The 27,814-nt window shown below is 42.5% G+C and overlaps 1 long non-coding RNA gene across 1 annotated transcript; it reads right to left on the reverse strand.

The window, feature by feature from the left end:
- Positions 1-32: 32 nt before the first annotated feature.
- On the reverse strand, positions 33-27,615 carry LOC122539343 (uncharacterized). The gene is made up of 5 exons (XR_015753239.1): positions 27,480-27,615; positions 4,779-4,979; positions 4,056-4,165; positions 1,939-2,035; positions 33-425 (listed from the first exon to the last, which is right to left on the reverse strand). It is a non-coding gene; the product is annotated as an uncharacterized LOC122539343 (long non-coding RNA).
- Between the last annotated feature and the right edge of the window lie 199 nt (positions 27,616-27,814).

A 27,814-nucleotide genomic window follows, 5' to 3' on the forward strand; every position in this document is an offset into this window, starting at 1 on the left:
TACAAAGCACGGTATGCTATCATCAAGTCACCCTTTATTTACATGTGCACAGTACACGACACTGACCCAGCTAGTTCAGAGCTTGCTCCGAGAATGAGCCGAGCCCCTGACACACCCTTTTTTTTTCTCTCCAGAGGAATGTGTCCATCTGCTGAAGGCCAAAAGGTTTTCTTGAGCTTGGTAATGAGTAAACTGCAGTAACACTACATGGTGGGGTTAGGCCAGACGTTAGGTGTCAGAGAAGAAGCCCAACTCTCCCAATCACTGCCAATATCCCATCCCTTCACTGTATCATGTTAAAGATCATTGTGGTACATCATCGGGGATCCGAATTACAAAGAGAGATGCAAGACGTTAGGGTTGGTTTTCACAAGAGTATGGAGATTATGGAGCAGTCTGACAGGAATCTTCACGTTCATGAAGGTCTGTAATAGCAGAAACTGTGATAAATATTATGAGAGAGAAAGAGAGCTGGAGATGAGGCTCACAAATTTTCAGTGTTCAAAAAGGACTAAAGTGGATGTCCTGAAATTATTTTTCGTCCATACACCAGGTGACTGGCATTTGCAAACCAAAGGAGTAGCCATGGGCACCCGCATGGGCCCCAGCTATGCCTGCCACTTTGTAGGATATGTGGAACAGTCCATCTTCCGCAGCTATACTGGCACCACCCCCCACCTTTTCCTCCGCTACATCGATGACTGTATCGGCGCTGCCTCGTGCTCCCACGAGGAAGTTGAACAGTTCATCCACTTTACCAACACCTTCCACCCTGACCTCAAATTCACCTGGACTGTCTCAGACTCCTCCCTTCCCTTCCTTGACCTTTCCATTTCTATCTCGGGCGACCAAATCAACACGGACATTTACTATAAACCGACTGACTCCCACAGCTACCTAGACTACACCACCTCCCACCCTGCCCCCTGTAAAAACGCGATCCCATATTCCCAACTCCTTCGTCTCCGCCGCATCTGCTCCCAGGAGGACCAGTTCCAAATCCGTACAACCCAGATGGCCTCCTTCTTCAAGGACCGCAATTTCCCCCCAGACGTGGTCGACGATGCCCTCCACCGCATCTCTTCCACTTCCTGCTCCTCCGCCCTTGAGCCCCGCCCCTCCAATCGCCACCAGGACAGAACCCCACTGGTCCCCACCTACCACCCCACCAACCTCCATGTACAGCGTATCATCCACCATCATTTCCGCCACCTCCAAACGGACCCCACCACCAGGGATATATTTCCCTCCCTCCCCCCTATCAGCGTTCCAAAAAGACCATTCCCTCCGTGACTCCCTCGTCAGGTCCACACCCCCCACTAACCCAACCTCCACTCCCGACACCTTCCCCTGCAACCTCAAGAAATGCAAAACTTGCGCCCACACCTTCCCCCCTAACTTCCCTCCAAGGCCCCAAGGGATACTTCCATATCCGCCACAAATTCACCTGCACTTCCACACACATCATCTATTGCATCCGCTGCACCCGATGTGGCCTTCTCTATACTGGGGAGACAGGCTGCCTACTTGCGGAACGTTTCAGAGAACACCTCTGGGACACCCGGACCAACCAACCAACCCAACCACCCCGTGGCTCAACACTTCAACTCCCCCTCCCACTCCACCAAGGACATGCAGGTCCTTGGACTCCTCCAATCGCCAGACCATAGCAACACGACGGTTGGAGGAAGAGCGCCTCATCTTCTGCCTAGGAACCCTCCAACCACAAGGGATGAACTCAGATTTCTCCAGTTTCCTCATTTCCCTTCCCCCCCACCTTGTCTCAGTCAAATCCCTCGAACTCAGCACCACATTCCTAACCTGCAATCTTCTTCCTGACCTCTCCGCCCCCACCCCACTCCGACCTATCACCCTCACCTTGACCTCCTTCCACCTATCGCATTTCCAACACCCCTCCCCCAAGTCCCTCCTCCCTACCTTTTATCTTAGCCTGCTGGACACACTTTCCTCATTCCTGAAGAAGGGCTTATGCCCGAAACGTCGATTCTCCTGTTCTTGGATGCTGCCTGACCTGCTGCGCTTTTCCAGCAACACATTTTCAGATTTGGAATTTTATGCAAGGAAAGGTTAAATAGAATCCATAAATACATTTAAAAGGGAAGATCGCTGATAAACAGCAACAATAAAATATACAGCAAACTTTGACTTAACCCGTACCTTATGAACCAGCACTCTCAATAAACCAGCAAAAAGCATTGCCATCTGAGAAGGGCACTGCTTGTCACTGGCCACTTGGTTGCTGACACTCCCATTTATTATTTTTTTTATTTGTTTTTCTTTTGACAACAGGATGCCAGAAATGCTTACCCCAACTCAAGGTCAGCTGTGGCAAACTCCCATTTATTTATATTTTCGATCCAGCTCCCTCACAGCCAGCTCTCAGAGTGAACAGAATCTCTGACACTCCTGGTTTTTTTTTTTTTGTTTTTACCCCCACACTACTGCCTAACTGCAGTAGCGCTTATTTTTAACTCTCATTTATATCTGTCAGCCAGGGCCCAATGATTGATGCTGTTAATCTGGTCCAATCAGGAAACTCCTAGGCTATGAGGTCCACCAGACTGACCTCATTCCAATCACTATGTTACTAATAAGCTGAGAACTGCAAAAATGATGAGAAAAGCTGACTGATCCTGAAACAGAAGTGACATTTACTCCCACATCTCCTGTCAAATTAAGACTGCACAACAGAATATTTATCCCTATTGAATGAGCTTAGATTGTGAATGTTAGCAAGTTATTTGATTCCAAGGAATCACAGCTGAGTCAAATCCTGCTCTGCACAAATCTGCACATGTCTTTTCTTGTAAGTGGTTGGTTAATGATCCAGATGGGATACTGGCTGTTTTTCACTACTCCTTAACCTGGAAAGATTGAAGTCAATGGTAGGATCATAATTACTGCATGAACTGATCTCCCAGCCACATGCCTGGAACGAAACCTGAATGTCTTGGTGTACACATAATGGCTCAGCTAATATGGATCCTGAATGGCTCACTGTTCAGCAGTTTAAATGGATGGAAAATGAAGCAGGCTTCGTTGCAAGATGTGTGACTCTCCCCATCCAATTAGCCTCTACGCCCTCTGCCTGGGCAATAACTTACACAGAGAGCTGGCCGAGTTGGCAGGTCTGGGATCAGATTTAAAGACATCTAAGGCCAAATAAGAAACAGATGGATTATATTTACGAGTCTGCTTTGCAGACTGAGAATCCCAGCTGCCAGGGGCACTAAGCATAAATTTGGATTTGCCCAAGATTTTCCAACCATTTTCCCAACAGCAATGCAGTCTCAGAAATTTGTCCTCTGAATCCTAAGGCACACCCTGTACCTTCCAGCAGGTCTCACAGAGTTATTGAATTGTTTGTTTTTACATAGCGGCATTGAGTTTGTATTCATATAAACAGGGCTCACAGGAAGTTTAATGTGAATACTTTTTCTGTCTACTAATCATTGTTGCTTATAGAACAGGGAATATTCTGACACACAAAAGCTTCATTAGCATACACGGACTCGGTGTCCCAGTGGGGTAACAAACAGCGATTGTCAAGGAGGTGGCAAATAAGAATCAGCTCTTCCCCGCTGTCATGCACACATGGATCAAATAAATATTTCATGAATGTCAGTCTGCTTTATGTCCAGGGTTGCTTGACTTCCTGTGTTGTTTCCAAGCTGCATCTCAGGATCCCCAGATAGCAGGAAATGGCAATGAAACTGAAGCATAACTTGTTAGGCTTCACACTAAATCAGTTCCTGCTGGTTCTCGGGGCCGGTGAAGGTCACAGGGGAAGAGGGCATCTAACTGCTTTTCCATTCTGCGTGTTTACATTGTATTCTTTGCAGATGGTAATCCAGTTTAAGTGAGGAATCACCAAAGATTCACTGTCAATCTGGGACATTAGCACAACGTTCATACATTAAAATGTATGACATTCACACTCTTACATTGTAATGCTTTCATTTGCTTCTGTTCAGAAATTAGCTTGGCACATGATTCTGTACTTAAGGTGATATGGTGGTGTTAACATTACTCACCCTACATTGACCCCAATCACAGAGACCTAAAGCAATTTCCTGCACTGCAAATTGAAAAGCTGCAATTCGTACAAGACTAGATTTTGGTGTCACTTTGTTCCTGGATCAGTCTTTGTTGTGTGGGAGGCAAGGAGAAAGAAGAAAGGGTTAATAGCATTTTATTGACTGCGTAAAATCCAGTAAAATTAATTTAGTGAAAATTAGTTGAACATCTAGCCCTTAGATGTAAGGCACTGGTATCCCCTGTGGCGATTGGGCTCATGTTTCCGATGTCTGATAGTTTATGACAGAATTCCAGACAGCATTCTGATAAGGCTGCATCTTTTATAGCTGTAGGACCTGCAAAGCAAGTTCACCCCTATGTACAATAAAATTTGGAATGCGTGCAATAATTTCAGTGGCTTTCTAAACCATTTGGATTTATGTCTTAGTTTATTTTTTGCATTTTCTAGGGTTTCGGTAAACTTCCAGTTTTCTCTTCTGAATATTTTAAGAAATGAAGGTTCTGCACATTAACATGATTTCAAAATGCATCTCACATCTTAAGTTTTGAACCCATGGTTCTGCTGTAAATTCATTGTTTGATTTATAATCGATAACTGACTAATATACGCATCTTGAGCCATACTTACAGGTAGTTCTTGGATAACACACGTTCCGGGCAGCCAATTTGCTTATAGCGTCGCTGAGGAGTTAAGCAACAGGAGTTTTGAGAACACTTACCTCTGTTCACAATAGCGTGATTCCAGCAGTGACTGTTTCACATGCTTCGTTCTGCGGATGCATCGATGTCAGCACCGATCTTTCTGCTGTTCTGCATGTGCACCGATGTCAGCTGCTCTCTGTGAGGGTACTGTATGGAGGACAGCTTTCTAAGAGAGGTATATTGATCCTGTGAAAGGTACACTATACCTCGATTATCCCCTTTTTTGAAAAAAATGGAAGGGCATAATGACAAGAATGTTAGCAAGAGGCATCCTGGTAATAAAATTACAGGTGGTGAATGCAAAAGGAAGGCTATAGCACTGGAACAGAAGCTAAATAATATAAAGCATTTTGAGCATATGGAGAGAATATTTGATATAGCTCGCTTAACAGGATTGAGGGAGTCTACCTTATGCATCATGATGACCTGCTCTTCCTGCATTAACAATATGTTTTTAAATGTACGGTGTTAAATTTACTTTTGTTTCTTTGATAAATATAATTTATATCTTTATTCAGGATGTGCTATACTTTGTGTTAAACTTTTGGGTGATTGTAAGTGCCGTTTTTTTGCTGGTCTGCCCGAACCCGACTTTTCCCAAAGGCTACATTACTCATAGAATCCCTACAATGTGGAAACAGGCCATTTGGCCCAGCAGGTCCACACCGACCCTCCGAAGAATAACCCAGACCCATTCCCCTCCCGTATTATTCTACATTTACCGCTCATCTTACCTACATATCTCTGAACACTCTATAGGCAATTTAACATGGCCAATTCACCTAACCTACACACTATGGGCAATTTAGCATGGTCAATTCACCTAACCTACACACTATGGGCAATTTAGCATGGCCAATTCACCTAACCTACACACTATGGGCAATTTAACATGGCCAATTCACCTAACTTGAACATTATGGGCAGTTTAGCACAGCCAGTCTACCTAACCTGCACACCTTTGGATTGTGGGAGGAAGCCAGAACACCTGGAGGAAACCCACGCAGACACGGAGCGAATGTGTAACTTCCAGATAGACAGTCCCCCGAGGATGGAATCGAACCTGGAGCCCTGGCACTGTGAGACAGCAGTGCTAACCACTGAGCCATATATTAAGTGATTTTCTATTATGAGAGGTTTCGCAGGAATATAGCTCCAGTGTTATAGGAGAACTACCTGCATTTATCTTTGTGTTAATTTTTTGTGCCCTTTCACTTTGGGAAATGACCTGATTTTAGTGACATCACCAGTGACGAGGAGATCAGTCTTGGCATGGGGCAGTTACAAAAACAGTGCTGTCTGAAATGCCTTAAGTGAATAGCTGAACTGACATTTGACGCCTGACAGTAACGTCTGACATTCAGTGCTGGATGTCCAGGACTTTTCCCCTCCAAATAAATTTTGGAAAGATCGAAACCGTTGGGTGGAAATTAATGCTTACACTCGTGGGTCCATCCACAGGTTGAGTGACCAGTGGCAAATTCTGCTCTCTCCCCAACCCCCGTCAACCCCCACCTCCTCCACACAATCATTCTGCATTCCCAAAACCCTGTTTATTGCCATTTAGGCATTGCTTGTTGTGCAAGGGCTTTAGGACTCTGGAGCAACTTTATAATGATGTCACAGACCAGCTTCTCATTTGGCAGGAGAGCAAAGGATCCAAAGGCAGTCAGCAGCTTCTAAAAGAGTGGGAGACAGGAAGATACAATAACATGAGAAGAATGACTATCACCTGATGAAGGAGCGTCGCTCTGAAAGCTAGTGCTTCCAATTAAGCCTGTTGGACTATAACCTGATGTTGTGGGATTTTCAACTGAGGAGAAGAAAATAGTCTGAGAATGACATCACAGGAAAGTTGTGATTTCATTAACAGCGGTAGCATTTTTTTAATTGGGCAGGGCATTGCAATACTGGAGAAGGAGGATCTTTCAGAGGGTTCAAGGATTGAATCTGCTTAGCTAGAGCTAAGGAATAAGTCGAGTTCATTTCCAAATGTAATAAATACACCACAAGCCAGTGGGAAGGTTATATAGGAACAAATTTGTAAGGGATTTACAGGCCAGTGTAAATATTATGGAACAGTTAGATTGAGGACTCTAATTACCCACATATCAACTGAGATAATGGTAGTGTAAGTGGCAAAAAAGGACAAACATTCCTAAATTGTGTGAAGAAAAATTTCCTATGGCAGTATGCCTTCAGTTCAACAAGAAAGGAAGCATTGTTAGGATTGATGTTTGGAAATTAAATATGGAAACAGAAAATAGGAGTAGGAGAAGACTATTTGGCCCTTCCAGCCCGTTCTGCCATTCAGAAAGGATCAACCATTCAAATAGCCTATACCTTTTCTCCCATATCCTTTGATCACCTTAGCTTCAAGCAATGGTGGCATGCTAGCTCAGTGGTTAGCACTGCTGCCTCACAGCACCAGGTACCTGGGTTCGATTCTACCCTCAGGTGGAATCTGTGTGGAGTTTGTACATTCTCCCTGTGTCTGTGTGGGTTTCCTCCCCCAGTCCAAAGATGTGCAGGTTAGGTGAATTGGCTATGCTAGATTGCCCATAGTGTTCAGGGATATGTAGGCTAGGTGCATTAGTAAGGGTAAATGTAGAATAATAGAGTTGGGGAATGGTCTGGGTTACTCTTCAGAGGGTCGGTGTGGACGTTTTCATACTGTACGAATTCTATGAAGTGCCAAATCTAGTTCCTTACTGAAATCAGGTGAAAGTGGGTGCTGGAGATTAGAGTCAAGATTAGAGTGGTGCTGAAAAAGCATCGCAGGTCAGGCAGCATCCGAGGAGCAGGAAAATCAATGTTTCGGGCAAAAGATGTCGATTTTCCTTACTGAAATCATGCAATGTTTGGTTTTGACTGTTTTCGGTGATGATGGAAAATTCTACAGGCTCGCTACTCTCTGGGTGAAGACACTTCTTTTCATCTCAGTGGTCAATGATTTACCCCATATCCTTAGATTGTGATGCCTGGTTATGCACTCTCTCACCATTGGGAACATACTTCCTCCACCTACCCTGTCTAGCCCTGTTAGAATTTTATGGGTTTCTGTGAGACAAGCCTCATTCTTCAGAACACCAGTGAATATACATCAGGTAGGCCAGGTAGATTAAAGGAGCTGTAGGGGAGCAGTTAGGCAATAATGATCATAAAGTTTAAGATAAAAGTAGGAAAATGGCATTGGGCAATCCAGAGTAAGGGAGCAGACTTCAACGGGGCAAGAACAGAGCTGGGCTGGAAAAAACGTTAGTTGAACAATGGGTGGTTTGGGCACAGTTAAGATGCATTCTTCACAAGAAAATAAAAGGACAAATAAATGCAGAGCTCCCGAGAGGACAAAGGAGATAAATATTAAGTTAATGAAGAAAAAGTGTGCTTATGATAAGTACCAGGGAGGAAAAATGAAGCGATTGAAAGCCAACCTGAATGCTTACGTTTCAGAAGAGAGGTAAGAAAGCAAAATGCAAGAAGCAAAGAGAGATTATGACAGAAGTCTGGCTGTGAACACAAATGGAAATCCCAATGATGTCCCAGTTCATGAAAGACTAGCGGATCTTAGAACAGCTGTTGATAAAGGTGCTACAATTGGCTTCAGTGCACCCAAGATACAGAAACGGAAAATTGTGGTCATCAACCAGCTTGGAATCCTGCTGTAACTAGACATGTACAAGTATGGAGTAAGGCAAGGTTAGGATCTAGGCCTTTGCTCTCCCTTTTTGAAAGCCCTCTGATATTCTGTCAAAGCCCACACAGGAATAAAGGATAAACTATCAGAAAGAAGATGCTCACAATTTGTTAACCCAACATGATAGGTTTTTGAGGAGTAAGGGGGAGAAACTAGCAAATAAATCTACCCCAGAGAAACTGTCTGATTTCTTAATTCTGACTTCTAAACAGTAACCCCAAGATTGAGACACAGCTTTTTCATTTCTCGCACCAGCCAGTTTTATTCTTTTCTTTGTGTGATTGACTGTGAATAATGCCCCATTTTGAACCATTATTCATATTTGCCAAGGCAGACCACATCTCCCCAGTTAGTGATGTTAGTCCAGCCTCTAGATGTCACTTGATACAAGAGTTACCATTTTGTGAGTGGCCAGGTTTGTGATTTTAACTTCCTATTTCCAACATTAGAAAAGTTCACAAAAATTACTTTTGGACAGAACAATGATCCCAGGTCACGTTTTGCAGAACATTATCGCAGTTAGGGGAATGGGGAGACTTATCTTCTATTAGTCTGGCTGAGAATTAAAGCTCATAATTAAGTAGGTCCACATAAAGAGCGCAGCTTTCTTTTCCTTTTGAACTATATGAACATGGTCAATTTTGCAAATTGAATTCCTACTTGAGAAATTCTTGTCTTTCCTCACATGACAATGACCAGGCTGCTGCACACGAGGTATTGTGTGAAGAAAGCTGTCCCTTCTTTTCACACTCACCTCAGAAAGCTGAACGATAACACAAGTTAAAAACAAATGACAAGCCACAGTGATTATTACGGCATTTCCTTCATAAAATTGACACCGCAAGGAGGTGGAGCAGCGTGGTAGCAGAGTCAGTTAACTGTGAAGAAAATCAAAGAGATGTGTTGACAGTCGACAATAACGCAGTGTTTAATGGCATTTTGGGGGTGGGGGAAGTGAGGGAAACAAGTGAGCAGGCAGAAGTCAATTAAAACTGCAAATGTCCTCAGTAAGCCTTCTGAAACCGAGCTGCAAACTATGACATGTGTGCCATTTTTCACTACCTTGTGCTGAAATGATGTTTGCTTTTGTGTATGCACTTTGATAAAAGTTTAAACAGATGTTAAGACTTGAGTGGTTAAATTGAATTCTTGATTAGAATTTGTTCAATTTTAGTGCAGTTGAACACTGAAGTTGCATAAGGGTTCTGAAAACATTAATTCCATTAAAAAGAAAACAGAATATTTTCAAGCCGAATAAATTGCTAGATAATCTAATTAGCTGAAAATGTGTTGCTGGAAAAGCACAGCAGGTCAGGCAGCATCCAAGGAGCAGGAGAATCGACGTTTCGGGCATGAGCCCTTCTTCGGCTCATGCCCGAAACTTTGATTCTCCTGCTGCTTGGATGCTGCCTGACCTGCTGTACTTTTCCAGCAACACATTTTCAGCTCTGATCTCCAGCATCTGCAGTCCTCACTTTCTCCTCGAAGATAATCTAATTACCCTGACAGCTCAAAGGTTAAATCCTTGAGTAGCTATATGGTTGTCTTATAACCTTGCTGCTATACAGCACTAACATGTGTACCAAGGCCTTAAGGTTAGTAAGCATGAACATCAGTTATCAAAATGTCCTTCTCCCTTACTATTTCACAAATACTATAGCCCTTTGACCCAGAGCTACCTCATTCTTACAAATGGAGTCTTTGACAGGAACACACAGTCTCTAGAGTCACTGCTATAATCTTCTTGTTGCATGATTGCTTAAAATTGGATTTAGGGTTTTAAGTCTTAAAACCTTTTCAGTCTGTGTTGGCTTAGCACCCTGCTGTGCAAGCAGAACCAATCCATTCACCACTCCTTAGCTTATTTTCCACACCTCTTCTCTTCAGACCACATGCTACCTGACCCGACTTCTGCCTTTTCCTTGCTTCGCGATTACACAGAATAGTTCAGATATCAGGGGATCCAAGTGACTCATTCTGCAGAGGTTGGTTTGTGATGCAATGTTCATGTGAATCAAAGAATCCCCACAGTGCAAAAAGAGGCTGTTCGGCCCATTGAGTTGAGTCTGCACTGACCCCCTGAAGAGCATCCCACCCAGATTCACCCCCCCCCATCCAATTCCATGGCTAATCCACCTCGCTTGCACGTCCCTGGACACCATGGGACAATGTAGCCTGACAAATGCACCTAACCTGCACGTCTTTGCACTGTGGGAGGAAATCGGAGCACCCAGAGGAAATCTATACAGACACAGGGAGAATGAGCAAACTCTACACTGACAGTCACCCAAGGGTGGAATCAAACTCAAGACCCTGGTGCTGTGAGGCAGCAATGCTAACCTTTGTAACACTGTGCTGCACTAAGGCTCCTTTCATGAGATTTTAGCAATGATAAGGAAATGGATGCCTACTGCATTGATTGCCTGGGATTCAGGAGAATTGTCAGTGAAATGTAGGTGAGGTTGAGCCACATTTCTTGGTGATAATTTAAGGTCAGGTGTCTAGGATGGAAACTGAACTAATGCTTACAAGTTTAATGAGGGCGCTCATGGTGAGAAAGTTATTTGTATATATTGAATGTCGAGATACAGAGAATATCAGGATGGGTGGTGGCTGCTTTTGATTGGATTTCGGTTGAGGAAGACAACTAATTTCCAGAGTAACAAGCTGTACTGAGGAGGAAGCTACAGAACACCATTGTACTGTAGAGAGATAGAGGGGTCAAGTTCACAGGAAGCACTACCCATGCACAGATAGAGGATCAGCCTCCTTGAAAAAGAAAGATTGAAATTGTCTGGTGGGGTAGTCACAGACATCTTGTCCTTTTATAAGACGACTTGGTGGCTAGATATTGATGGAATGAAATCTCTTATTGTTGATAAATGTCCCTGGTGGATCTCAAGGTATTTGATGTGCCACTGCCTGAGTGATCTACAACATCTACATGTGGAAAGCTACTTAGCAGCATGAAACTCAGTGCACACTGTGGCTATTCTCATTCTGAGGGAAGGTCACATGCTTTCCATCACTGCAAACAATCCACTCTATGCACTTATCCACAGCAACTGTCAGACAATTGCCATCTACCACAAGGGGGACTAATAAAGAAGGTTAAAGCACGTGGAATTCAGGGAATCTAGGTGATGAGGAAAACTGGCTTAGTAATAGGATTCAAAATGAGAAATTGTCAGAAAATCAACCACCTAACCCGCACATCTTTGGACTCATGCATAAGCTCCTGAATTTCTATCTTCCCACTTTTTTGATGGTTCCCATCCAATATCCCCACAATGCCCACATTCCCTGTCCATGTGGGTTCAACATCTCTATTCAGCTAAGCACAGCTGGAGACGCAATGTGTTCTCCTGCTGATTATTTGCATAGATATTCAGCAAGTGATATGTCCTACCTAGTTGTCTAAAGGGCCTAATATCCTCTGTTTTCACTATGTCAAGCCTGTTCAATTTGCTTATGCAGGACTCTCCTGCTCCTCGGATGCTACCTGACCATCTGTGATTTTCCAGCGCTACACTTTTTGACTCTGATCTCCAGCATCTGCAGTCCTCACTTTCTCCCAGCACAGAGGAACCTTGATTATCCAGCATTCAATTATTCGAATAATGGATTATCCAGCCAGATGGTAAGGATCCGATGCTTGGATAAACAATGTTATCAGGCATTCGATTATCCAGAATTCGATTAACCAAATGAAATCCCCGCCATGTCTTTCAGGTAATTGAGGTTCCTCTGTACAGTTATAGATAAAGAAAAGGTGCTAAAAAGACTGGCAGCACTCCAGGCACGGATGGGATATATCCAAGATTGCTGAGAGAAGCAAAGGAGCAAATCGCAGAGTCATTGATGGAAATTTTCCAGGCATCTCTGAACACAGGATTAGTCCCAAGGGGAAGTGGAGGATTGCACATCTGACTCCATTGTTTAAGAAAAGTGCAAAGGATAACTAAGGAAACCACAGATGCGTCAGCCTGACATCAATAGTAGGAAAACTGATGAAGTCCATAATGCGGGATAAGGTAAATATACACTAGGAGAAAAATAAGTTAATACTAGACAGTCAACACGGCTTTGTCAAAGGCAGGTCATGTCTGACAAATTTGAATGAGTTCTTAACAAGATGACACAGTCAGTGTCAGGATGAGGGTAATGCTGTGGACGTTGTAAATGTGGACTTTCAGAAAGCATTTGAAATGGTGCCACATGGCAGGTTGGTTCGCAAATTAGAAGTGTTTGGGATTGATGGGTCCTTGGCAACATGGATTAGAAGTTGGCTAAAAGGAATGGTACAGATGGGCATTTCTCAGATTGAAGACAAGTTGAATCTAATGTTTCCCACGGATCTGCATTGAGACCCTTGATTTTCTGATATGTGCAAACGATTTGGAGATGTGTGTTGAGGGCAAAATCTTTCAGTTTACAAATGATATTAAGCGGAGGAGAATGTTGAGTTGACAGGATGACACTGAGTGACTTCAGAGCGATATTGACAAGTTAGCCAAATGGGCAGATGAATTTCAATGCAGAAAAATGAGGTAATGTATATTGGTGAATAAACTCAGAGAGATAGCACAGGCTCAATGATATAACTTTGAGGAGAGTTCAGGAACAGAGGGACCTAGGGATTCACATGAATAATTCGCTGAATGTGGCCTGACAAGTTTAAACAGTTTGGCAAGAAAGCGGATAGGATCCTTGAGTTTATAAATAGTTGCATAGAGTAGAAAAGCAGGGAAACTATGTTACACTTCTACAAATCATTGGTCAGACTACATTGGGGCACTGTCTTCAGTTGTGGGAATCTTATTTAAGGAAGGATGTTAAAGCTCTGGAGAGAGTTCAAATGAGATTTGCTGGAATGATAGCAGGAATGAGGGATTTTAGATACAAGGAAAGACTTAGAACAATTGGGCTTATTCTCCAAGGAGCAGAGAAGATGAAAAGATGACCTTACTGAGATGTTCAAAATTATGAACAACTTTGGCAGAATGAAGTATGTTAGTATATTAGTGACTATGGGGCACAATGTTAAGATTGTGAACAAGAAAGTTAGGATTGAGATGAGGAGAAACTTCTTTACTCAGTGTTGTTAATAATTGGAGTGTGCTGTCTGGGAGAGTGATGGAGGCAGATTCTATCGGAGGTTTTAAAAACCAAAAGAGTTGAATGTATATTTGGAAGTGATGAATTTAGAGGGCTAGCTGGAGAATGAGATCACCTGGGTAGCTTTTTCAGCAGCTAGTACTGACACAAATGGCCTCCTTCTGTCCTGTAAAATTCTATGCTTCTCTATACTTCAACTTCCATACAAACATATGGTCTAAGAGAAGACATAGGCCACCTCTCCAACCTGCTTCACCTTTCAAAAAGATCATAGTTGATCTGATTATTCTGTATTCCTGCTGACTCCCAATAACCACCCATCCACTTGCTTATTAGGAAAGTATCTACCTTTGGATAAAAAAAATTCAAAACTCCGAGGTCAAGAGTTCTAAATACTTGATACTTTAACACTTATTAAAAATAAGGGTAGCTCTTATTTTTAAACACATGATTCCTCATTCCAGATTCTCCCAAAAGAGAAAATAAACTCCTTTCTAAATGCCACCCTGTCAAAACCTTTCAGCATCATACGTGTTTCAGTCACGTGGCACTTTTCTTTCTAAATGCCACCATATACAAACCTTGCCAGTCCAAGTTTTTCTTCTAAGACAGCACATCCATTTTAGGAAGGAGTCTCGTAAACCTTCTCTAAATTGCTTCCAAACTGAGATGCCTCAATGGAATTAGAATATTCTTGATTTATACATTCCATGTCGAGCACACAGCCAAGGGTTCTGCACAGTTTCCAGCACCTCATTGTACAACAGTTAAAAGGCCTTAGACAGTGGCCTCTCTTCATTGCAAAGTATATGGCATTCTTTTCCCTACTAATATACTTTGTTTATAACATTTTCTAAAGAAAAATGATAAAACATTGGGCTGGAATAGTGCAGAATTTTCAAAAAACATTTGTCCCAATTCAACAGGTTTCAGTCTATATAAAACACACTCTGTGTTAGGTGTACAGCCTTAGAGTAAAAGATTTCAAATGGGAAACTACAATGGGTTTAATCTTGTGTTGTCTCGGCTCAGTCAGAGTTACATCTAGCTTTCTGGAGAGATTTCTGCTGTGAGGCCAAGGAGGTTTTCTCACTGTCTCTTACCAAAATCGCTTCATTAACCACCTAACGCCACAACAGCATTCCTCGTGTCCGATTCCAGCTCCAACTCATCACATACCGCTCCCTAAAGAACTCGCCGTCCAGTGGATATCCAACGGAAGACCAGCACCATTTGTGAATGTGCCATCTTTAAAAGGCTGGGGGTGTGCCCCATGAGAACTGGCCTTTCTAGTCGCCCCGCTCATTGACAGATAGAATCAGAAGGTATTGAAGAAAGAGAAGGTAGCACGATGATTCTCCGACAGGTAGTTAGAGGTCCTGGTGGCAGGGGCTGTGCTGAAAAGGAGAAAAGTCATCTTCCTGATGAACTGGCGAAGGATGCCTCACCACCAGACTGTTTCAGCCGGGTCTGAGATTGCTACTCAGGAAAGTGCAGCCTCCAGGGTGCGGAGGACCATCCAGTGGTGTTGTGAGACGGTCAGTGACCTGCCCTTCTGCATCAGCATACGTGTTCCACTGTTCTCTCAGTTAGCTAACACTTATTCTATCACTGCTACTGTACTTACTTCATACACGACTGTAGCTGCGCGACTTGCAATATCTTCCCTCACTCACTCTAACCTTCTCCACCCTTCTAATATCGCACACCACTCTGTGCTCCCTGGCAACACCTCACCACCTTTTGCCCACCTGCACCAGGACTACATCTGTGCCACTTGTTTTCATCTCACTCAATTCCTTCTATCCTCTTGTTCCAGTATGATAGCTCATAACAGGTCAGAGAGAGTCAGCATAGGTGGAGGGATGCCACGGCCCTTGGCCCAAACAAGGAGAGAATTCTGGTCCTCACTGTAGAGGGAGTGGTGTTCCCACCTGTTCATTTTCTACCCATCTTTGGCAATATGATCCTCCCAAGGAGGAGAACGCACACTGGCTGCTCTGAATCAGAGGTAGATCAGGTGTTGCAGAGTTAATTCTTGGTCTGTGTCAGGTTTGATGATCTTTGTCAAGGTATCAGTGGGGCTGCCCCAGTTGGCAGCAGATACATGGAGGTTACAGAGAAATCCTCCACCTTATGATCATCACAATGTGTTGTTGGTAACCTAGGTATGACGCCTCCATGGTTTATTAACTAACACTGTTTCCAGACTTGGATATAAGTTCACATAAATACTCCAAACTGTGTTGTACACTGTAAATGAGCAGTTTCTAGCTTCTGAAGCCAAGTCTATTAAAACATGATTACGTAGCACAGCAATAGCATGGTGGCTCAGTGGTTAGCACTGCTACTTCGCAGCGCCAGGGACCAGAGTTCAATTCCTGCCTCGGGCAACTGTCGGTGTGGAGTTTGCACATTCTCCCTGTGTCTGCGTGGGTTTCCTCCCACAGTCCAAAGATGTGCAGATTAAGCCAATTGTCCATGCTAAATTGCCCGCAGTGTTAGGTACATTAGTCAGGGGTGAATGTAGGTCTGGGTGGGTTGCTCTTCGGAGGGTCGGTGTGGACTTGTTGGGCCAAAGGGCCTGTTCCCACACTGTAGGGAATCTAATCTACTGTTCGAACGTGTATTCTAAAATGAGCCCCACGGAGAATGTGAATAATGCGTGAGTGCTCAGCCCTAGCTGCGACTTTGAGACTATGTTAGCAGCAAGTGATGTCTTTAGGATGTTTGGAGGGAAAAGGGCACTTGTAAGTGGCCAGTAAAGGGGTACATTTTGCTTTTGAATGCCACAGCTGATTAACATCTTTGAAAAAAACAGAAGCAGCTGCTTCACATCTCTTTAAAGTGATTTACAGATAGAACTATGAAACTACTTTGGAATCATAGAAGTTTACAACACTGGTGATGGTTTTTCCAATCAATGCAAAAGATAAGGCTGAAACATTTGCAAAGCTCTTCAGGCAGAAGTGTTGGCTGGATGATCCATCTCAGCCTCTTCAGAGGTTTCCAACATTATAGATGTTAATCTTCAGTCAGTGTGATTTATTCCACATGATATCAAGAAATGGCTGGAAATGCTGGAAACTACAAAAGCTGTGGGTGCTGATAACACTCCAGTAATAGTACTAAGCCTTGTGCTCCAGAACTTATTGGTCCCCTAGTCAAGCTCTTCCAGCACAGCTACATTACTGGCACCTACCTGATAATGTGGAAAATTACCCAGATAATGTCCTGTGCATAAAAAAAAACTAGGACTAATACAACCAGGTCAATTATCGTCCCATCAGTCTACTTTGATCTTCTGGTAAAATGATAGAAGGTGTCAACACCAGTATTGCTCAGCAAGAACCTGTTCACTGATATGGAGTTTGTCTTCCACCAGGACAGCTCAGCTCTTGACCTTATTACAGCCTTGGTTCCAGAAGAAGAGCTGAATTCAGGAGGGGAGGTGGAAGGGACTGTCCTTAACCCCAGGCTTGATCAAGTACGACATCAAGGAGCCTTAACAAAACTGGAGTCAAGATGAATCTGAATTAGGGGAAATCTCTCTACCCATTGGAGTTGTACCTGACACATTCGAAAATGGTTTAGGAAGTTGGAAGCCAGTCATTTCCACTCTGGGACTGATCGGTTACGTAAACAGGCAAAATGTTGGCAAATTGAAAATATACATGGGAAAATGTGAAGTTGTCCATTTTGAAAAGGTAGAAGAAAAGAACAAAGTATTATTTCAATTGAAAATAAAATGCAAAAAAAAACCACAACATTAAGAGAGTTAGGTTACTTATGCACAACACATAGCAAGCTAGCATACAGGTTCAGCAGGTAATCAGGAAGGCTAATGAAATGTAGGCCCTTATTTCAAAGCAGTTGGAGTATATAGAACATTGAACATTACAGCGCAGTACAGGCCTTTCGGCCCTTGCTGTTGCGCCGAACTCCAAGAAAGTCATACTGGTGAGACCACGTCTGGAATTCAGAGTAGTTTTAATCCCTTTACTTAGGGAAAGATATTATTTCAGTGGAGACAGTTCAAAGAAGGTTCACTAGGATAATCCCTGGTATGGAGGGATTGTCTTATGAGCAAAGGCTAAACAGGTTGGGATTCTACTCACTAGAGATGATCTCATTGAAAGATACAGGATTCTTAAGGGGCTTGACAGGGGCAAATGCAGAGAGGATGCTAAGTAGAGGGCTTTATAACTCCAGCTGTGGAACCAAATACATCACAAAGCTGTGGTGAGCACGAGTGGAAAAATAAATCATAATAACTGCACCTTGGTAGCACAGCTGACAATTGCCTATTTTTAGTTAGTGTTGTTATAAATTCTAATGTTTAGAATTTACATCTGGTAGTTTTTCTCTCTCTATATGCCAGCATGATGTCTAACTCATGACCATCCAGAATGTACCATAGTTTGACAAGCATGTGAACAGTGAAAGCACGAGGGACAATGTGGATACAGGGCAATGGGTCCTGCTGACATCATTTCCTGACATGCCTATTCTTTCAATGGCTTCTGTGTCCAAAAATGTCAGTGTGAATGAGGCAGTCAGCAACGTTTGGAGAAGGGAGGTGCACAGCAAACAGTACATTAGGATGGACAGAGAATAGGAACTGTACAGGTCTGTGTCCAAAGCAGTGCGTATCTCTGTGGGTAATGTTGTTTCCCTTTAAAAGCTGTAACGTCAGTGGGTCCTGGAGACCTCTCGGACACAGGTTGAATCACTTACACCACCCATTCTAATTCTGTTCACAGCCATTCTCTTTCCCATTCTGCCCTATTGACAGCACAATGGAATGTGGTAGTGAATGTTCCTCAGCCCAATGGCTTGTAGCCAGTGTGCCTCAACATTTTGGGAAGGTTATGAACATGCCGATCCCTTCCAGGTAGATCTTCCCCAGGCTTTGTAGATTACTTATTGTGGAAACAGGCCCTTCGGCCCAACAAGTCCACACCGACCCGCCGAAGCGCAACCCACCCATACCTCGACATTTACCCCTTCACCTACACTACAGGCAATTTAACATGGCCAATTCACCTGACCTGCACATCTTTGGACTGTGGGAGGAAACCGGAGCACCCGGAGGAAACCCACGCAGACACGGGGAGAATGTGCAAACTCCACACAGTCGGTCGCCTGAGGCGGGAATTGAACCCGGGTCTCCAGCGCTGTGAGGTAGCAGTGCTAACCACTGTGCCACCGTGCCGCCCATGGTTTGATACATGCTATGGCAAATGGTGGAATTGGAATTCAATAAAAAAAACTGGAATTAAGAGTCTAATGATCACTATTTTGTCAGCTGTTGGAAAAGTGCTTCTGATTGGCCAATGTCCTTTAGTGAAGGAAACTGCCATCCTCACCTATATCTGGCCTACATCTGACTCCAGCCACACAAGAATGTAATTGACTCTTAAGTGCCCTCTAGGCAATTAGGGATGAGCAATAGATGCTGGTCTAGCCAGCAACATCATCATCCTGTGAATTAAAAGAACAAGTGGGTGCCAATTTAAGATTGAGATGAAGAGGAACCCCTTCTCTCAGAGTTGAAAGCCTTTGGAACTCATTACAGCCACAACTCTCTGTAGCAGAGTGCTTATGTATATTTAAAGCAGTGATAGATAGACTCTTGATCAGTTGGGGAAATCAAGGATTATAGGGAAAGGGCAGGAAAACAGCCATGAGAAATGCTGAATCATCAATGATCCTACTGAGTGGTGGAGGAGGATCAATGAACCTACTCTTGTTCCTATTTCTTATGGTTTTACAATCTTACCATATGCAGAAGTTCCACAGCAGTGTGTTCTTGATCCAACCATCTCTAGCTGCTCTATTTATAACCTTCCCTTCATGATAAGGTCAGAAGTGGGGGGGGGTTACACTGATGATTGCATAATGTTTGGCATCATTCATGATCTCAGATAATGAAATGGTCCATGTTCAAACATAACTTATATTGTCCTGATCAAGTTAACAAGTGACATTCACATCACACAAATGCCACACAATGGTCATGTCCAACAAGAGAGAATATAATTAAAAGTGAACATCTAAACATCACGATTTAATGCCAATGCATAAGAGGCTATTGGCAAAGTGCTGGAAAATGAGATTAGAATGTTAGATGTTGGTTTTCAACTTGTGTAGACTTGATGGGCCAAAGGTCCTATTTCTGTGCTGGACTCCTCTATGATTGTATGACATGTTATGGCATTACCATCACTGCATCCCCTACTATTACATCCAGGGGATTACCATTGACCATTCATATAAATACATGGCTACAAGACCAGGTCAGAAGACTACAATCCTGCAGTGAGTAACTCACCTCCTGATTCTCAAGTTTGTCCACCATTAACAAGACAGGTCAAATGTGTGATGCAATACTCCCCAGTTTCCTGGATAAGTGCAGCTGCAACAACACTCAAGGGGAAGGGGAAGGGATTTCCCCCCCCCTTGATTAGCAATATAATTGACAAACATTCCACTTCCTCCACCACTGATGTTCAGTGATAACAATGTGCACTATCTACAAGATGTGCCATGGAAGTTCACCAAGGCTCCGTGGACAACATCTTACAAACGCACAAACACTATCACCTAGGAGGACAAGGGCAACAGAAACATGGAAATACCGCCACCTGCAAATCTCCCTCCAAGCCACTCACTTGGAAATATACACCATTCCTTCAGTGTCACTGGGTCAAAATTCTGGAATTTCCTCCTTAACGACATCACACCACTACCTTCTTCAGGATAACTAGGGATGGACAAAGAATCCAGACAGCGACACCCACAAACCACAAGGAAATCAAAACCATATGCTTACTGCTCACTGTTTTCAATTGCTGAGGCAGTCTCTCCCTCTTTCCTCAGCATTGTATCAATCTCCATTTCACATAGTTATCCCACTTTCTGTTTAGAAAAAAGTGAAAGCTACTTCAAACAATATGTCTGTGACCGATACAGGGAAAGATGGTTTGAAAATAAAGCACTTTCCTGTAAATCAGACAATGTTCTATTTACTGATAGGACTGATTTGCTTCATTTTGGCATTCTGTTATTTAAATTCCCAAAATTATAAGCTCAAAAAAATTGACCAACAAAAAAAAAAATAAACATTCAAATGTCCAGTTAGAAAATCCTAAATTATGATACTACCCTAAACTATGATTTTTAAATCGAAGAATTTGGTGAGCTGGAAGTGTAGAGTATCCATGAGGATCTGCATTGGTTGATGAAAAGTGCCTCATGGGAGTCAAATACTTTTACAGTTTGGGTTTATTTGTCCTCTTGTTGGAAAGTGGCCAAAGGCAAATAACACAGGATTTTTTAATATAAAGGCAAGAAATGCAAAGGCCATTATTCATACTTAAATCTCTTCAATCTGTCACTTGTTTATAAACACTCAAGGGCTTTTTTTTAAAAAAAAGCTGTAACACTAAATTCCAGGCCTTTCATTGAAGGTGGGTAAAAAAGAAAAATTACCATTTAAAAACCCACTGTCACAGTCAGAATAATGCAGGAAGCAGGGGTGTTGATTACTGAACTGACATCCATATGCATGTATTTATTCAGGAGTGGAATCAATACCAGACTCTGACTGCTATGATGAGTTTCTGGGCATACCCAGTATACTCTCTCACAGGCAATCAGTACAAGTCAAGCGCGTAAAAGGCATTGGATTTAAGTGACAGATGTTCCTTGGTTCCCAGTTTATGCCATCCACCTCCCCCCCACCCACTGAAATCCTTTTTTGGTTTCCATGTTTCATTCTCTTGACAATCACTTGGGAACACAGTGGAGAAGGTAAGGACAACTGTGGAATTAGTTGGCAGATCCCAGCTTCTGAAAGCACCAGCTGTCTTTAAACAGTAAGAGCAGAGACTCATTGAGTGACCTGTCGGGGTTTATATAGTTACTGCTTTAGGCCAGGAATACCAACTTGCATGTAATTAGCACCTTAAGCAGAGAAAATGTCCTGAGGAACCTCGCAGAGCAGAGGGGAGGAAGAAAGATAAAAAGGACAAAGGAATTACTGTTGAGACAACAGTGTACATCTGTGCAAGGGGGGCAGAGACTTTCTATTCTTATTCAAGTGCAACATGAGATTAAAATTCCATTAAGCATATTTGTTATTGCAATGGTTAATGCATACTTCTTTAGTAAAGTTCATTAATCTGATCAAATCAAGTTATGACTTTGATAAAATAGTATGCCTTGAGTATTAGGCAGTCATCTAAAAATAAATTGTAGCAGAATCCAAAGATTTCACTTAAAACAAAGCACTAGTCAATTTATGACTCTTCCTTTAATAATGACCTACAATTAGGTTACACCTTTAACAAATCAGAACCGACAAAAGTATTCCACAGGAGAAAATCGGGACAATAAACAAAGGTGTATAAAGAAAGTTGAGAGCGCTCTTTGGAGGCAAGCTTGACTCACTGGCAGTTTGTACTTTTATTATTGTTTTCTAATAGCAAATGCTCCCACAAGGCCCTTTATGATTTGTACAAAGATTCTGAGCAGGAAGTGAGGAGAGATAACCAAAGATGTGATCAAAAATCATTTTGGGGAATCTCGATAGAGGTAATAAAATGAACGGGCCAGTGACTAGGGGTGGAGTTGAAAGCACAGCAAAGCTGAGGTGGGCTTTGCTACTAACAGCGTAGCCAAAGGTGGGAGAAATACGTGACGTGGACCAGAATCGGAGTGCTGGAGGGTGGAAGAAGTTAACAACTAGAATATGGAACATAATCTGGGATTATATTGCACAGTATTAGGTGAAGGGTACTAGAAATTTGTAAAGAGTGACAAAGATTTTGAAGTTGACGTGGAGAAGAATGGCTCATCTATATCACAATTTTAACACGTCAGTAGTTATAGGGAAGGAGTGATGATGTGAAGCTGCTCATAAGAGAATAAAGAAAAGTAAGAGGTAGTCCAAAATGGAGTCTTTAGACATCAAAGAAATAACCACGCAGGCATTAGATGGAAAGAAAAAAATGAAGACTCAAGTCTATTTCGTGACTTTCCTGACCATAGAGTATTTTAAAGCAATTCCAATCAGTTAAGTACATTTGAAGTGTTGGAATTATTTTATGGATAACAAGAATGTGTGCTGGCTATTTTCAGATATTGTGTTTGGTAGCAATAAAAGTCAAATACAGGGAATAAATAGTAGTGCATGATGGGATGGTATCTACATTTGCAGATAGGAGACTGAGGAGAGGCCGTTTAGTTCTTGTTGCAACATAGAACTTGATTGGTGATTGACCTCAGTTCTGTGGATGGTGTAAAAACACAATGAAAGATTTCAAAAGAGAATAGTGGGCGTCATGTGTGCAGAGACCTTGGTAAGAACCTTAGGTGGAGAAGGTTAGGGATGGGACCGTATTTTGACAAGAATGGTCAAGAGATGGAGGTAATTGAGTGGTTTTGAAGCAAGTTAAATTTGCCTCTGGAAAGATGATGAGATGTAAGCACAGATTGTTAAATGGTTAAATATCAGCTTATATTTAAGAAGCAACGAAAAGGCATTTTTATAAGGAGTCGTGTCTTCTAGAGTGTGGAAAGGAAGCAAATAAACTACAATGTACTTTAGAATCATAGTGATTGGTGGTGGAGGAAGGGATTCCAATACAATATGTTTAACTTCAGTTTTGGAAATCAGAAAGCCCTAGGTTGGATTTAATGATTATGTGTTCTTGAAGTTGTACAATAGCAGATAGGTATTCTAGTTAGTCCTATACTCCCAAAGTATTAATATGAAGTATATCTTAGTGGTCTTGGACACTTAAGGTGATATTTTCTTAAAATCAAGTGATTGTAGTTTGTCTCAGTTGACAGCATTCTCCTCTTGGATCAGAAGATTGTGGGTTTGGCCTCACTCCAGGCCATAATGTGGGCTGATGCCGAGCATGGTAATGCAGGCATGCTGCATTGTTAGAATGCCATTCTTCAGGTGAGTCATTGAAACAAAACACATCTGGTTTCTTCAGGTGAACGTTAAAAACCCCACAGGATTATCTGAAGCAGGGAGTTCAGACTTTTGGAAGCATTCACCCTACCACCAGCTGAAATTAAAACAGATTATCTTGTTATTAATCTCCCTTTATGTGCTTTTATTGCATTCAAAGCACCTGCTTTATTCAATGTACAATAATAGCCACTCCAGGGTCATGCATCGTACATGTGTCTGAGAGGTGGACTCTGGAGCAGGATAATGATAAAGGGACTAAATGCAATGGGAACCCTACAGACAAACCATCAGAGGTATCAGATTTCAGCTTTACTGTACCTTTTATCTCTCTATTTTGGCTTCATGGTGTTAAACCTGGTTTGGCTCCGTTGAAACTTGGCACCTAAATCCACAAATGTGCTATTTGGACATCTGGAGCTTAACTGGCTAAAGTACCCAACTTACTAGTGTAAAGCATTCAGAAGTTTCCTGCTTCACATCCAGCTAGATGCTCCAAACACATAAGGGCACTGATTTACAGGAATATCTAGAAACCAGCAGAAATAATCAGCCACCCAAGCTTTGCTATTCTGGGTTTAGTATTTATTACTCAGCAAGTAGTCCTGTAATGTTCCAATCCTTCCCCTCTTATATATCAAGTTACTAACTGGTGGCCTAGGATTAGGTCATTAGGATTGGAGATGCTGGTATTGGACTGGGTGTACAAAGTTAAAAATCACACCAGTTTATAGGCCACCAGGGGCAGCACAGTGGCTGTGGTTATCACTGCTGTCTCTCAGCCTTGGGCGACTGCCTGTGTAGCATTTGCACATTCTCCCTGTGTCTGTACGGGTTCCTTCCGGGTGCTCCGGTTTCCTCCCACAATCCAAAGATGTGCAGGTCAGGTGAATTGGCAGTGTTAAGGGATAGTGTTCAGGGATGCCTAGGCTAGGTGCATTAGTCAAGGGTAAATGCTGTGGAATGGATCGGAGCGGGTTACTCTTCCGATGCTCGGTGTGGACTTGTTGGGTCAAAGGGCCTGTTTTCACACTGTAGAGATTAAAAAAAAAAGATTTATTTAGAAGCACTAGCTTCTGGAGCACTGCTCCTTCATGGGGGTGGTTGTGGAGTATAAGATCATAAGACAAAATTTATAGTAAAAGTTTACAGGGTGATGTAACTGAAATGATGTATTGAAAAAGACCTGGATTGTTTGTTAAGTCTCTCATCTTTTATGAAAGAACTGAAACCAACACGTTCTTTCATATGTAAATTGCAGAACTTTTTTTAGAATTACATTCTCAAGTGAACTTTAACAATTGGTGTCATGTCAGCCCAGATAATGCGTGGAAGGTGCGAGGATCCCCTTTCTATGCCACAATGATCAGATTGATTCAAATCTAAAAATCAGATTTAGAAAATCTTACATGGATTAATGCAATTTTTGAGCAAAATAAAGTGTAATTCTGCAAGTACAAATTCACCCCACAAACTTGTGTGCGCACATGTTTGGGCAGGGTGGGTTATGAGTGTCTGTGTATATGTGAGAGTATGAGTTTAAAGGGGTATAACTGAGAGTGCATGTGTGCATGAGAGTGAGAGAGTGTGTGTATGAGTGTATGAGAAAGAGCTTGTGTATGAGAGCAGGTCTGCGTGAGTATGTCTGTCTGAGAGTGTGCAGTGCTGTAGGGTCACCTGTAGTGACACATGAATCCAAGGTCCCAATTGAGTTCATGCCCACGGGTACCAAACCTGGCTATCAGCCTCTGCTCGGTCATTTTGCATTGTTGCTTCTTCCAAAGTCCGTCTTGGAGGACGGTCACTTGAAGGTCCGTGATAGAGTGTCCCAGACACCTGAAGTGTTCTCAGACTGGGAGAAAACAGTCCTGTTGATTGTTGTGCGGCATCCATTCATCTATTGCCGTAGCCTCTGCTTGGTCTCACCAAATGTACCATGTCTCAGGGCATCCTTGTCTGCAGCGTATGAGATAGCTAACGTTTGCTGAGTCACATGGATACCTGCCACGTACACAATGGAAGGGATCCCCACACGTAATAGTGGTATCTGTGTCAACACTGACACATCTTGCAGCGTCTACTGTGACAAGGTTGTATGGTATTGTCCTGAAAGCTGGGCAGTTTGCCATGAACAATGATCTGTTTGAGGTTTGGTGGTTGTTTAAAAAGGAGAGAAGTGGAGGTGTGGGGAAGGTCCTGGCGAGGTGCTCATCCTCATTGATAAATGTGTTGCAGGCTGCAAAGAAAATGGTGTAGTTTTTCCAGCTCCTGAGAACTACTGGACAATGAAAGGTACTGTCAGTTGCAGCTCGTGTCTGTCTCCTGAGGTGGTTGTTACGTATGCTCGCTGTGGCACTTGGTTAACTTGGTTGCAATCCTATGTCATAAAACTGGTCAACTCCACAGGGGAGAGTTCATCTCAAGGAGGATGATCATTAATTGATCAAACTGACAAGCTCCAATTTGATTCACTGCTAGAAAGGGAGTAGATCCTGAGGATTAGTCACACATACTTGGTAACCAGCCAACACACCATGACAAATGTATGCGCAGTATCATGGTCCTCCTCAGCAGAATACGACTGTACTCCGATTCCACTCTTGTGGATTCCAGTCACGGTGACTGTTGTGTGGAGTTTGCGCATTCTCCCTGTGGCTGCGTGCGTTTCCTCCCACGATCCAAAGATCTGCAGGTTAGGTGGATTGGTCATGCTAAATTGCCTACAGTGTCCATGGACGTGCAGGCTATTTGAATTAGCCTTGGCAAACGCAGGGTTACGGTGATAGGGTCTAGCAGTGTGCCTGGGTGGGATGCTATTTGGAGGTCACCTTGTACACGATGAGCCAAATGGCCTGCTTCCATACTGTAAGGACTGTATGATTCACCACAGCTTACTGATGGCTCCACTGACTGGATGGGCAAAGATTCCCCAGCAGCTCATTATGTCTCACAGTCAGCGTCCAATCCCTGCATATCTGTAAAAATATTAAACTAGGGAGAAATCTCAATACTTTGAATTTTTGTCCTTATTCTGTCTAATGAACATTGAATGTAAATGTAGGACTCTATAAAAAGTGATTCTTATTTCCTTTATCTATTTCAGAATGCAGTAATTATGCTATCTCTCTGGAGCTCTCTTGCAAAGCTAAAATGTTCACATTTTTTATCCATCAGTGCTTTCCTGTGAATGATAGTTAATGCTACATTGATTAAAAACAAACATTGTAATCATAAGAAACATCTCTAGGAGCATATATAAATCAGCATCATAAACTTTGCAAACACCCCCCTCCCCCCACAAAATAACCAGCAAAATTGACAGGAAGGCATCCCTCTGGACATAAATATTTAAATTTCCTTCCTTTGATTGCTATATAGTTGACACCAAAAGCAGCAGCCTTATTAAAATTCTTTGACTTTCTGAAATCATCACGTTTCATTGCATCTGAATTCAGCTCAGCACGAGCCATTAAATAGCTGATCAAAATTCTGTCCTTTTTTTTCTACTCTTTAGTTATACAGTTCTGTTCTTTGCTTTAACTGACATTTGATGTTTCAAATTTCTTTGTTTGTTCACTGTTTCTCCCACTTATTTCCCCTAAGATTACATTGCTTCATAATTTGTTTCACTTTATCGTCATCATCAACAGAATAGCTATATACTTATGTTCTCAAAAGATGTTCCAGTTCTATTCTGGTTTAGGGTTCCCAGATAACATTGAAAGGAGAAATGACATATCAGAGAGGTTCACTTTAAAAGAAAGCAACACATGCAGCCTATATTTTGTTCTAAGATGTGTATCCTGATTCTATATTCACTTTTTTAACCACATTACTGAGAAAATCCATACCAACTGGCAAGCAGGCATTAATATAGAAGCCATGCTCTTGATACATAAAAAATAAGGAACTTACATTTTGCAGCATTTCTTTTCACAACCGAAGTGCTTGACAATCAATTAGGTACTTTCAGAAATGTACTCACTGTTGTAATGTTAGGGACACCATAGCCAGCTAAAACTAAGAATAGAGATTGCTGGAAAAATCAGGTCAGGAAACATCTGTGGAGAGAGAAGTAGAGTTAATAGTCATAATTCCGAACACTGGGAGTTGCTGGGAGTGTAAAGTTGAGTGGTCAAAAGATCTTAAGAGCAGTAGGATTAGGCTGTTTGGTCTCTGAAACCTGCAACACATTAATTAAAATATTTTGCTGATAACCTGGTGGCCTTAATTCCACTTTCCTCCAGGGC

This window comes from Chiloscyllium plagiosum, unplaced genomic scaffold (genome assembly GCF_037043375.1).
Source record: "Chiloscyllium plagiosum isolate Xiang-an unplaced genomic scaffold, Cpla_swu_hap1 HiC_scaffold_36, whole genome shotgun sequence".
In the NCBI taxonomy this organism is placed as follows: domain Eukaryota; kingdom Metazoa; phylum Chordata; class Chondrichthyes; order Orectolobiformes; family Hemiscylliidae; genus Chiloscyllium; species Chiloscyllium plagiosum.